A 12,536-nucleotide genomic window follows, 5' to 3' on the forward strand; every position below is an offset into this window, starting at 1 on the left:
ATTATATATATATATATATATATATATATATATATATATATATATATATATATATATATATATATATATATGTGTGTGTGTGTGTGTGTGTGTGTGTGTGTGTGTGTGTGTGTGTGCAGAAGGTAGTGGCGTTCGTATTCGACCAAAGAATTATAGAAATAGTAGCTGCCTCGCTTGGCGCCTAGCACTAAGAAGTCAGTCTTAGAAGTGTTCAGCCTTGTGCCATGATAATGTGCTTGGGTGGGACATGACTATACATGTTGGTGCATGACGCCCCAGTGCTAGATATCACTACAAAACTGCATGCCTCAGTGACAGACATCACTATAAACTGGCACACTGCAGCCATCGTCACGATATGATTTAATAATTGTTAAAGCTCCATTAAAAACCCAAATAACACACACACACACACACACACACACACACACACACACATGGTCCCCTTGAGGATGACATGTTGTATTAAATTCATATTTTGATTTTTCTTCTTTTCATCATATGCATATTTAAGCATAAGCATCCTATTTAATATTTAAATATTCATGGGGCCTAATTTATAGGACACGTGTTTAAACATCTTTCATGAGGCTTGCTAAACATTTTGCCCTCATATTATGTCATTAATGATATATGGTCAGAATGACCAATACATCATCCTGCAACTGGACATGTATTATCAGTCCGATAGTGACCACCTCCTCTAAGAAGATGCTATTGAGAAATGATATCCGTAAGGCAATCACACGTGTAAATGATTTAGCATCCACAATTTATTATTGGACTTGAACTAGATTTAATATAAAACTTCATCTCTACACCATCATACATGATTTTAATACTAAGTATTTTCTGCTCACGTATCTAACTGTTATGTCCCTAAATCATCTTAGGACAGTCATTCTTAAACTCACAATGCTGTAATGACTCTAGCTTCCACGTTTAATCTTAAAATATCTTCGTCAGGTGAGAACTCGATCAAAGTACAATCACTATCTTGCAAATACAGACCTCTCAAGCTTGTCTGCCCACCTGGATGCAAGTCAGAAAAAGACCGATGTCCAAATGTACACTGGGGGGATGGGTATCAAATGCCATTCATACCTCGGTTACTAGTTTCGCTCGTGCTAGCAAGCACGGTCACTTTGAAGACCGCACAAAATCAATATACTCATGTATTTACATTATTTGATCAATTTTTTGTAGTTTCCTCCGAACGTGGAAGTATTCACAACTATACTTTTTTCATATCCCTATCGTTCTACAGCAAATCTAATGAAAACTTAATACTTTATCTAATCTTTGCGATATCGATGTCAGTGCCATTTTACCTGTTATACGGTCTCGAATATTTCAATTCTTTTCATTACTCGACTTAGTATATGAATGTTGTCCAATAATAGGCTATTATTCATCATGTAAGGTTGTTTATGTAATTATTTATGGTAAATGTGTTTTTCATTAGCGTGATGGTCACGGTAAATTCTTGCGATACTTGACTAATTTCTCCAGTATATACCTTTGTTTTGTTTTCTTTCTTTCTTCTGAAATTACTGTTTTCATCACAATATGCATGACTATACACTAGGAGTAAGCGTTTTAAGCTGCCGATGGATAACCACAATGCCTGTCCCAAATGAATCGGGTATGGTTTGGACCATATTAGCTACGTATACTCTAGATAGTCCGAAAATGTATTGGTGACTTTATTGTTCAAAATAAACTAATCAGACAAGAGAAAGAGCGAGCAAACGCGTCAAAAATGATGCGCATTCCATCAGAATCGCAGTCGATGCCGCCTCAACAGACAGCTTTTTATTAGCAGAGACCAGGAAAACTAAAATCTTACTAATTCAGAAAAATCAGGCAGATCAAATCATCACGGGTATCACATACAAGAGCCAGCACTGCCTTGGTTTCCTAGTCAAGAACAGGCCTTCAAAGCAGTACTTACAAAGTCAGTACCGTCTTTACCTGTCACCCGTCTGCACCTGGGATATGCATGCCGGCACGTATCATTACAAGTATGTGGATATTGTTCCGGAAATCGACGCTTTACTAGTTCGTCTAAATCATTTGTTATTTAAACGAAAGCGGATTTTAAGGACTTTTAAAGTGTATATATTAAACCCCATAAACTGGTTATCACTGTATGCGTCCTATGTAAACTCCACATACCCAATATATCAGCAACAAAATATTAGATTTCTTTTTCCCGTGTCATTTATTCAATTGCACAAATATAACACGTGAGTTTATATTACATTTCATGTCTAGATATATTTCTATTTATCACTAAATCTAGCTCATTATCTCTGTTTCTCGAGGTGAATTCAGACATCTTTATCGATTGCATAATTAAAAGAAACTCCAAAGCTTAAATGTCGCTAAAATCTAACTACATATATGCATATGTACACCCGATAATAACTTACCTATCAACCCGTTGGACTATTTATTTCATGTTTGAATAGGTGCCAAGTCTTTCTAGGAAGAACGATGACTATAGTCTCCCATTTACCTGAGAGATATACATGTGAGAAGTGTTCTGTATACTTTACCTGGACTATATTTTCAGTACATATTCGAGCAGTTGTGTCATACCTGGCTGCTTTTAATAATAAGAAAGTACGTACGTTGCTTCTAGTAAAGTTGTTTGGATATTTACCTGTGTACTGTAATTTGCTAATGGAACACGTTTCGTCCAGCATTATCGAGAATACGATAGAATTTGATTTGAAAATTGCAGCAGAGCCTGCTTGTCGAATGTAACAACACTGATGTAATTTTGTTTTCATGCTGCCCAGACCCTCACCCCGGACATAACAAGGCGGTAGGTAAGATTACATTGTTGTTAACGTATATATATATATATATATATATATATATATATATATATATATATATATATATATATATATATATATATATATATATATATATATATATATATAATCCTGAAAATGTTATTGAATGATTTCCAGCTATTGCAACAGTAAAAAAAATAATTGAGGTATAATCTGTTCTAACGAGGTCATTGAGGTATGATCTCTTCTAACGAGGTCACTGAGGTATAATCTCTTCTAACGGGGTCATTGAGGTATAATCTCTTCTAACGGGGTCATTGAGGTATAATCTCTTCTAACGGGGTCATTGAGGTATAATCTCTTCTAACGGGGTCATTGAGGTATAATCTCTTCTAACGGGGTCATTGAGGTATAATCTCTTCTAACGGGGTCATTGAGGTATAATCTCTTCTAACGGGGTCATTGAGGTATAATCTCTTCTAACGGGGTCATTGAGGTATAATCTCTTCTAACGGGGTCATTGAGGTATAATCTCTTCTAACGGGGTCATTGAGGTATAATCTCTTCTAACGGGGTCATTGAGGTATAATCTCTTCCAACGGGGTCATTGAGGTATAATCTCTTCTAACGGGGTCATTGAGGTATAATCTCTTCTAACGGGGTCATTGAGGTATAATCTCTTCTAACGAGGTCATTGAGGTATAATCTCTTCTAAAGGGGTCATTGAGGTATAATCTCTTCTAACGGGGTCATTGAGGTATAATCTCTTCCAACGGGGTCATTGAGGTATAATCTCTTCTAACGGGGTCATTGAGGTATAATCTCTTCTAACGGGGTCATTGAGGTATAATCTCTTCCAACGGGGTCATTGAGGTATAATCTCTTCTAACGGGGTCATTGAGGTATAATCTCTTCTAACGAGGTATAATCTCTTCCAACGGGGTCATTGAGGTATAATCTCTTCTAACGGGGTCATTGAGGTATAATCTCTTCTAACGGGGTCATTGAGGTATAATCTCTTCTAACGGGGTCATTGAGGTATAATCTCTTCTAACGGGGTCATTGAGGTATAATCTCTTCTAACGGGGTCATTGAGGTATAGTCTCTTCTAACGGGGTCATTGAGGTATAATCTCTTCTAACGAGATCACTGAGGTATAATCTCTTCTAACGGGGTCATTGAGGTATAATCTCTTCTAACGGGGTCATTGAGGTATAATCTCTTCTAACGGGGTCATTGAGGTATAATCTCTTCTAACGGGGTCATTGAGGTATAGTCTCTTCTAACGGGGTCATTGAGGTATAGTCTCTTCTAACGGGGTCATTGAGGTATAATCTCTTCTAACGGGGTCATTGAGGTATAGTCTCTTCTAACGGGGTCATTGAGGTATAATCTCTTCTAACGGGGTCATTGAGGTATAGTCTCTTCTAACGGGGTCACTGAGGTATAATCTCTTCTAACGGGGTCATTGAGGTATAATCTCTTCTAACGGGGTCATTGAGGTATAATCTCTTCTAACGGGGTCATTGAGGTATAATCTCTTCTAACGGGGTCACTGAGGTATAATCTCTTCTAACGGGGTCATTGAGGTATAATCTCTTCTAACGAGATCATTGAGGTATAATCTCTTCTAACGGGGTCATTGAGGTATAATCTCTTCTAACGGGGTCATTGAGGTATAATCTCTTCTAACGGGGTCATTGAGGTATAATCTCTTCTAACGGGGTCATTGAGGTATAATCTCTTCTAACGGGGTCATTGAGGTATAATCTCTTCTAACGGGTCATTGAGGTATAATCTCTTCTAACGGGGTCATTGAGGTATAATCTCTTCTAACGGGGTCATCTATCAAACTGTAAAAACGTTTTGTGATACTTCTGATAATGTAAGTTAAGAGAATTTAGCATTCATTTGCAGCCCAATTTTACCTCATAGAAATACATGTGTTGTATAAACATATAAAAACCATCTGTGGACTGACAATCGATAAATCCATTTGATAATTTGTACTTAAACTTTGTACACAACGATTGTTTAAAAAATCTTCGAAGTATCAGGAGAGACAATAACTTTCACAAATTAGATTTTCAACTAACGACTTTAGCGTCGCTAAACAAGAGGCATTTACTAAAGTAGGACTTTAGTCGGTTAACTTCAAGCAACTCAAAGACACCGTGTAAGCCAAAACAGACCTACCTGTACTCATAATCGTGGACCTTGAATCGTTTTTTGTAACCTGTAAGGATCTTTTAGAAATATCATTATTGACATAGATGATTTAGATGACGCCAGAACGCTACCTAATATATGTCACTGTGAACGGCGGTTTTAAAACAACCTAATGATAAAAAAAAAAAAAATTAAACCAATTTCACATGTATTGCATTACAGTTGTCAAATAATGTTTTAGCATTATTTCAATCCATTAGAGAAGCAGACAATTTAATTGGATTAATTTAAATTAAGCACTATTAGCTCTTGTCCTCATTTAGTCTCAGGTAATCCCGTAACTCAGAGTCACGTGAGCATAAATCGTAATGCGTGATATTTCTAATCGATCGACCGGATAGTATGGTCCATATTTAGAAACGCGTATGAGGTAATGTCAACAAAGACAGGCAGGCGCTTTGCTGCCTATAGACCTTTTTTCAGGAAGTCGAATTTGGGTTTTTCCACTCCAATATTTAACGCATGCGCAATCAACTTAGAGCAACTTTTAAGCGATTGTCATTAAAATAGTGTATGTTCGTGAAGAAAGTTTCAAACAAATTTGTAAAGGTTTGACATCTGTACACACTTCACAGAAATAGTGTGTTTAAAAATCATGAATGAATAGTTCAGTAATCTGCCTAAAAGAGAAAAGTAGGTATGAGCACAAAAAGCATCAGAGAGGACCAGAACAGCGGACAGGATTTGTGGGCCCAAGGAAAAATTATCCAGTAGGCCCCAGTGAATTACAAATTGAGACAACGGTGGACCCCCAGATCCGTTGTGGTTTCCCGTAATTTGTCCTAACCTGTCCGCGGTCCAGGATAGGACTTACAAAGTTAGATAATCCATTTCTGAAAGGAAAGGGGTGGGTGGACGATTTTCCTATGTGACCAGAATTACAATTTGTACAAATCTACGTGTATTTAGATGACTCTTCAAATTGTTGCATATAATTAATTTTATAGTGGATGGATGTATACAGGTGAACACAGCATTATCAATGCCAGCGTAATCAGATCCCAAGCCCAATCCAAGAAGCCACATGAGTTACACATAGCTGATAGTGCTGTTGCAACTGGCCGTTGCAAATGTATTGCAGGCTGAGTTAACTCATCATTATTATCCATATTTGTTCAAGGAGTTATCAAAATAAGGAGAGAGAGAGAGAGAGAGAGAGAGAGTAAATTCCTTAGCCAATCCAATGTATTATTAGCAGTTTTGGGACTCATATTCATTCCCATTTAATTTATTAACTACATGGCAAATCTTTGAGGAATCTGCATAATATGTGATGTGCCGCCTTTGGTGTTCATTGTTTGCTGCTAATTAGACAAGTTAACTTGTTTATTTTTGGATTATTTATTACCATGCAGTCATAAGGGGGGAGTTAAGATGAGAGTCACGATGCAGTAACATAAAGCAATATATACTCATTTATTGTTAAAAATACTTGATGAAACGTACAGTTCAACTCTTATACTTGTGGGCTGGCATATTACTGTATACTACTTTCTGCAGTGATCTGTAATGACAAATGTTCTATTCATGTAAGAAGTGTAGGTCATTCGAGTTGCCTACGTCAAAAATGCGCTTGACCGTACTGGATGCGGCTATGGGATAGGTTTGGCCAGCTAACAATAGTATCTGAAAATGATATATAGGCAGATACGCAGCTGCGTACGACAGTTTTGACAAGAAAAGATAAAAGCATTTCAAACCAACTATTTCAATGATTTGTTAGTATTGCAATCAAGCTTGATATGAGACAAATAACTCCATGATTTCATGACCATTGTTTACATAGAATATACGAAACCACTTTCTCTGTTGTTCGCTACGTGACGAGGGGAATGCCTTCGACATGCGATACTTGAATATGACGAAAAATGGTCTAGTTACGCGCCTGATAGGAGAAGTTATAAAGAAAATGAACGTTCAAAAGGACAAAATCGCACATTTAATCCCTGTTCAAAAGATTCCCATTATCTAAATCGCAAAGAAAGGAACTAGGATGTTTCACAAACATTGGTGGTAGTTTACATACCAGTGTGATAATCCAATCTTTACATACATTGCATACATTGCTAAATCAACGTTTTTATTTGTTTATTTGTTTGATTTTTTTATTTTGTAATTACTAGAGGACTCAAAACAAAAGAAGCGTGTAAATACAAATTCACTAATTTTATTTTAAACATATTTTGATTAACCTTCAAAGTTGAGTATAATAATGTACGTATGAAACAAATAGTGTATATCTTACTTGCAATATTTGCACAAGACAATTGCATAACTTTACTACATGTACACTAATAGTGCAAAATTGCCATTTGTTGCACACACATAAAGAATTATGTCCTTCAAAGATATGTACATGTAGCTGTCAACCAATCTCTATGAAAGACTAAGTGAAAATCGGAATATTCTCGTATATTTCCTATGCGATTCAAGCAATATCCACTGTGAATTAGATTGGGAGGAAACGGTAGTGATACTGTGCAGTTGATAATCTTTTGTGGACGATTATATGGCTATATGTGCCAGGAATCGATCCTTATAACAAGAAAGGCTTAGAAATAACATTTGATGAAGTTTCGACCATAATTAAACTGGGTACAAATTTAAGCTGTTTTTCTACCCTGCAAATTGTGAAAGAAATAATATTAAAAAAGTCATCCAGTTTCAAAAAGCCTCACACCATTGATTACTATGCTTCAAATGAAGCAACGTTATTACGACGTAGTAAACAACAACAAGAAACAGAGTAGTTTGAAATAGCTACTGCTTATATCGCACTAAAAAGACCAAGGACGTTCCGACTGTGCAATATGGCTACATTAATTGCAGCAAGTATGACCAGTAAGAGCAAATTTCGTGCATGTATGCATTAGGTTTTAGGCCGCCAGTATTAATTGGTGTTATATAGCTTGATCATATTAAATTAGTCAAAGTTCAACGTTCGTTAGTTGTAATTATGTTAGTCACCTTTTTCTCAGATAGATATGTTATACAATGCCAACGCAATCACAGTCTAACGAGTGTTAAAGATATATTGACCTATTACTAATAAACCACAAAACGATAGCAAGGTCATGGGTCAACGTAGAGGAGTCTACCGTCATTTAGGTGTACTTAATGAGTTCCTGCATAATTTGAAACAGGATATAATTCAAACATACTTGGTTAAATCATGCATATCCTTTCATTGCAAATTACTATGCAAAGTCTGTGCTGACAGATGGGAACACAGTCTGGTACAGAAGCCTCCTCTTACATAGAATTGTATGAAGTAAGTATGACCAGTAAGAGCACATTTCGTGCCAAAAGAACCATGCATGCACCTGGTTTTAGGCGGTCAATATTAACTGGTCACACACACACACACACACACACACACACACATTATATTGAGTAAGTCAAGGTTCATAGTTCTTCAGTTGTCATTACGTTAGTCATTTCTATTTTCTGAGATCGATATGTTCTACAGTGCCAATGCAATCACTGTCTAAAGAGTGTTAAAGATTTACTGACCCATTCCTAATCGACCACAAAACAATGGCAAGGTCATGGGTCAAAGCATATGAGTCTAGAATCTTTTAGATGTACTTAATGAGTTCCTTCATCATTTGAGGCTTCAAACACATTCCTTTCATCTAAGTATCCTGTAACATTTAGCAGTGAGTGTGTGAAAGAATAATTTGTAAAATAAATCCTTGCTTTGTCTACAGACTTTGATGCAATGTACAGCAACATGGAGTCTGTACAGAGTGACAATGAGAAACCACTGACACTTATGAATATTATGAGTAACCCATTTTGTAACTAGGATAAGTAAATTTTATATAAGTCTTGGAGAGTTTTTTTTCTGTGGATACTGTTTGCAAAACAAATGGATTCTAGTCAGATGTGTACAAAGTTGACAATAGTTCTAAACAATGGTAGGAAGGCCAGTATTTGTCATATGCAATTTTTCAAAAAGAACACGATATCAGGATTCTCCATGAAGTTTAGTAATAATAATAAAGCCACAATTTTTAATTCCAAACATTATGATATACCCTCAAAATGAACAGTCTGGAATATTTTTACATTCTCTGCTCACCTGTCTTTCCGCCCATGCTGCACATCTATCCATTCTACCACAACTGGTATTTTAGTTTTCTATACTTTATAAATTAATGAATCTTGAGTTTAAAGTTCTAACCACTTTCTTGGTATCCTTGCAATGGGTTCAAGGCAAAATGTACGAAATATAAGACTTTGATCTAATATTTCCCTTTTATATAGACCACTGAACCAAAATCTGTATTGTTATTTTCACATTTAGAAACACAGTAGCCGGAAAAGGTAATCAATGGTACATGCTTATAACCAATCTTTCTTTCAAACTTTTCCCTCCTTAAAAAATAAATGGATTTCATTTTCAGTTTCCTGTTATAATTTTCCTATTACTATGAACAATTGAGTAACGAATACAGGTAGGTCTGCATTGTTGATGATTGACCAGTTCAGAAATGGGATCTCTTGTCAGAAATATTCATAGCTGCTCGATAAGTCCTTGCCATCGTAATCAATTTGGTGATGTGATAAATTGTGTGCAGATGAACTTGATGTTCAAGTATAGCATGTGAGTTTATATTAAAATTCAGGTATATTTCTATTTATCACTCTATCTATCTCATAACCTGTGTTTCCCGAGGTTGATTCAGACCTCTTTATTGATTGCGTAATCGAAAGAAACTCTAAAAGTATGCTTCACTGTCGCTAACATATACCTACATATAACTTACATATATACATATGTACACCCGATAATATCTTACCTATTACCACGGAGCAATCCCAATGTTATTTATTTCATTTTTGAATAGGTGCCAAGTCTTACCTTGTGACAGACACATAGGGATTTTCTACCATTTATCTGAGAGACCTACATTTTAGAAGTGTATAGATTACTTTACCTATAACATATTTTAGTACACATTCGAGCAGTTGTATCATACCTGGCTGGCTGAATTTAATAATAAACTATTTCGTAAGTAGCTCCTATGGTAAACCTGTTTTGGATATTTAACTGAGGAGTACATTTTCTACTGGAACACGTTTCGTCCTGCACCATCGGCTATATGAGAGAATTTGATCTGAAAATGGCAGCAGAGCCTGCTTGTCGAATGTAACAACGCTTACGTAATTTTGTTTTCATACTGCGCTCATTCCACCAGAAAGGATAGAAAAGGGCGGAAGGTAAGATTACTTTGGTGCTATTATATATAAAATATGTTTTCATATAATCATGTATCTAAAAAACCTTCCTTGAAAGATTGCCAACTTTTGCTACAGTGAAACATAAATAAGTATAATGTATTCTAATGAGGTCATCTGCCAAACTGTAAAAACGTTTTGTCATTTTTCTGATAATGTAAGTTTCGAAAGTCTAGCAATTATCTCAGCCCAGTTCCAGCTCGTAGAAAAATAGATGTGTACAGATATATAGAAACCATCTGTGGATTGACAATCGATAAGTCCATTTGATAATTGCTGCTTAAAATTAGTACAGAACGATTGTTTATTAAATCTTCGAAGTTAAAGGAGGGGGACCATAACTTTTACAAATAGACTTTCTATCGAACGACTGTAGCCTCGCTAATCAAGATGATTTACTGAAATAGGGCTTTAGTCGCAAACTTCAAGCAACTCAAATACACTGTGTTAAGCCAAAACAAACCTACCGATGTTCATAATATTTTACCTTGTATCGTTCTCAGCCCATTACGACCATAGTAACATTGTGCAGGTGGTGATGATTGTGGGACGATTATATGGCTATATGTGGGACGATTATATGGTTTTATGTGAGACGATTTTATGGCTTTATGTGGGACGATTATATGGCTATATGTGGGACGATTATACGGCTATATGTGGGACGATTATATGGCTATATGTGGTACGATTATATGACTATATGTGGGACGATTATATGGCTATATGTGGGACGATTATATGGTTATATGTGGGACGATTATATGGCTTTATGTGGGACGATTATATGGCTATATGTGGGACGATTATATGGCTATATGTGGGACGATTATACGGCTATATGTGGGACGATTATATGGCTATATGTGCGAGGAATAGATCCTGATAAATTGAAAGGCTATGAAACCACTTTCGACGACGATTCAAAAATCATTAAATGGGGTGCACTTTTTATCTATATTATTATCCATGCAAATTGGGACAGAATGTTTTTTAAAAAAATCATTCAGTTTAAAAAAGCCTCACTTCATTGATTACAATGCTTTTAATGATGACATGTTATTATTACGTAGAAAACAACAACAGGAATAGTTTGAAATAGTCACTATTTATATCCCACTAAAAGACCAAGAACGTTCCGATTTTGCAATATGGTTGCATTATTGTGCAGCAAGTATGACCAGTAATATCAAACTGTGTGCGAGAATAGCATGTATCCACTAGGTTTTTAGACTGTCAATATTTATTGCTGATATATAGATTGATTATATTGAGTTAGTCAAGGTTCAACGTTCTTCAGTTGTCATTACGTTAGTCATTTCTATTTTCTGAGATCGATATGTTCTAAAATACCAATGCAATCACTGTCTAAAGAGTGTTAAAGATTTACTTACCCATTCCTAATCAACTACAAAAAACAACAACGGCAAGGTCATGGGTCAGTGTAGAGGAGACTAGAACCTTTTAGGTGTACTTAATGAGTTCCTTCATTATTTGACGCTTCAAACACATTATATAATACAAACCTATTTGGTTTATTCATGCATTTCCTTTCATTGTAAATCACTAAGCAGCATCTGTGCTGACAGATGGGAAATCAGTATGATACAGAATCATCTGCATCAACAAAATTCTATGAAGGATACTGTGCCTTCAATAGGTTTAATTCAGCTGATCTCAGTTATTGCCGTTTAAAGATGATAAAAAATCGCAACACATGGATTGCCATAGTTTTTTTCAGTTAAACCCCAGGAACCATGTGTACAAAATGGTTGTCGACATTGGTGGCCAAACTTTCCGGGGCACTTGTGATTGAGTAAATACAAAAAGCCCTTTAATAGCGTCTTTTAAAAATGACAACAATCAGTTTACAAAGCAAAAACAGCCGTTATATTGACAGAAGCGTCATTAGTTATGGCGAATATGGCAATTTAGGATTCAGCCAGTGAATCTTATTCTAGAAAACATATAAATCAATTTTACAATAATTATTACCAACTTTTACAAAAGTCCAAGTTGAAAATGACAGCTGAAGAAAGTATTCTTATTTATTACCGATTTGATAATTATCCATCCTTTTATATGTCACTGTTACTTCTGTAAGATGACTTTCGTTTAGGTTTAATAGACAGATTCTTGCTTGTTCAGCTTAGAATAAAAAACAGATATAAGAATATCGAAATCTCAGAGGTTTGGAATTTCATCGACTGAACTAAATGGATAATACAATAATGACTGCGATACACTTCTGCATTG

At 35.7% G+C, this 12,536-nt stretch overlaps 1 protein-coding gene across 3 annotated transcripts in view; it reads left to right on the plus strand.

Moving 5' to 3' along the window:
• The first annotated feature begins 2,333 nt into the window (after positions 1 to 2,333).
• LOC149794103 (uncharacterized) overlaps positions 2,334 to 12,536 on the plus strand; it is a 47,849-nt gene continuing 37,646 nt past the window's right edge. The window contains exon 1 of one of the 3 annotated variants that reach the window (XM_089968074.1): positions 2,334 to 2,837. The gene's annotated coding sequence lies outside the window, so the exon portion shown is untranslated. Of the gene's footprint in view, positions 2,838 to 9,937; positions 10,263 to 12,536 lie in introns of those variants that run through there. The other 2 variants (XM_089968076.1, XM_089968075.1) reach the window with 2 other exon arrangements.

The sequence above is a fragment of the Sinohyriopsis cumingii genome, chromosome 8 (genome assembly GCF_028554795.1).
Source record: "Sinohyriopsis cumingii isolate HCF-2022 chromosome 8, ASM2855479v2, whole genome shotgun sequence".
NCBI classification, from domain to species: Eukaryota; Metazoa; Mollusca; class Bivalvia; order Unionida; family Unionidae; genus Sinohyriopsis; species Sinohyriopsis cumingii.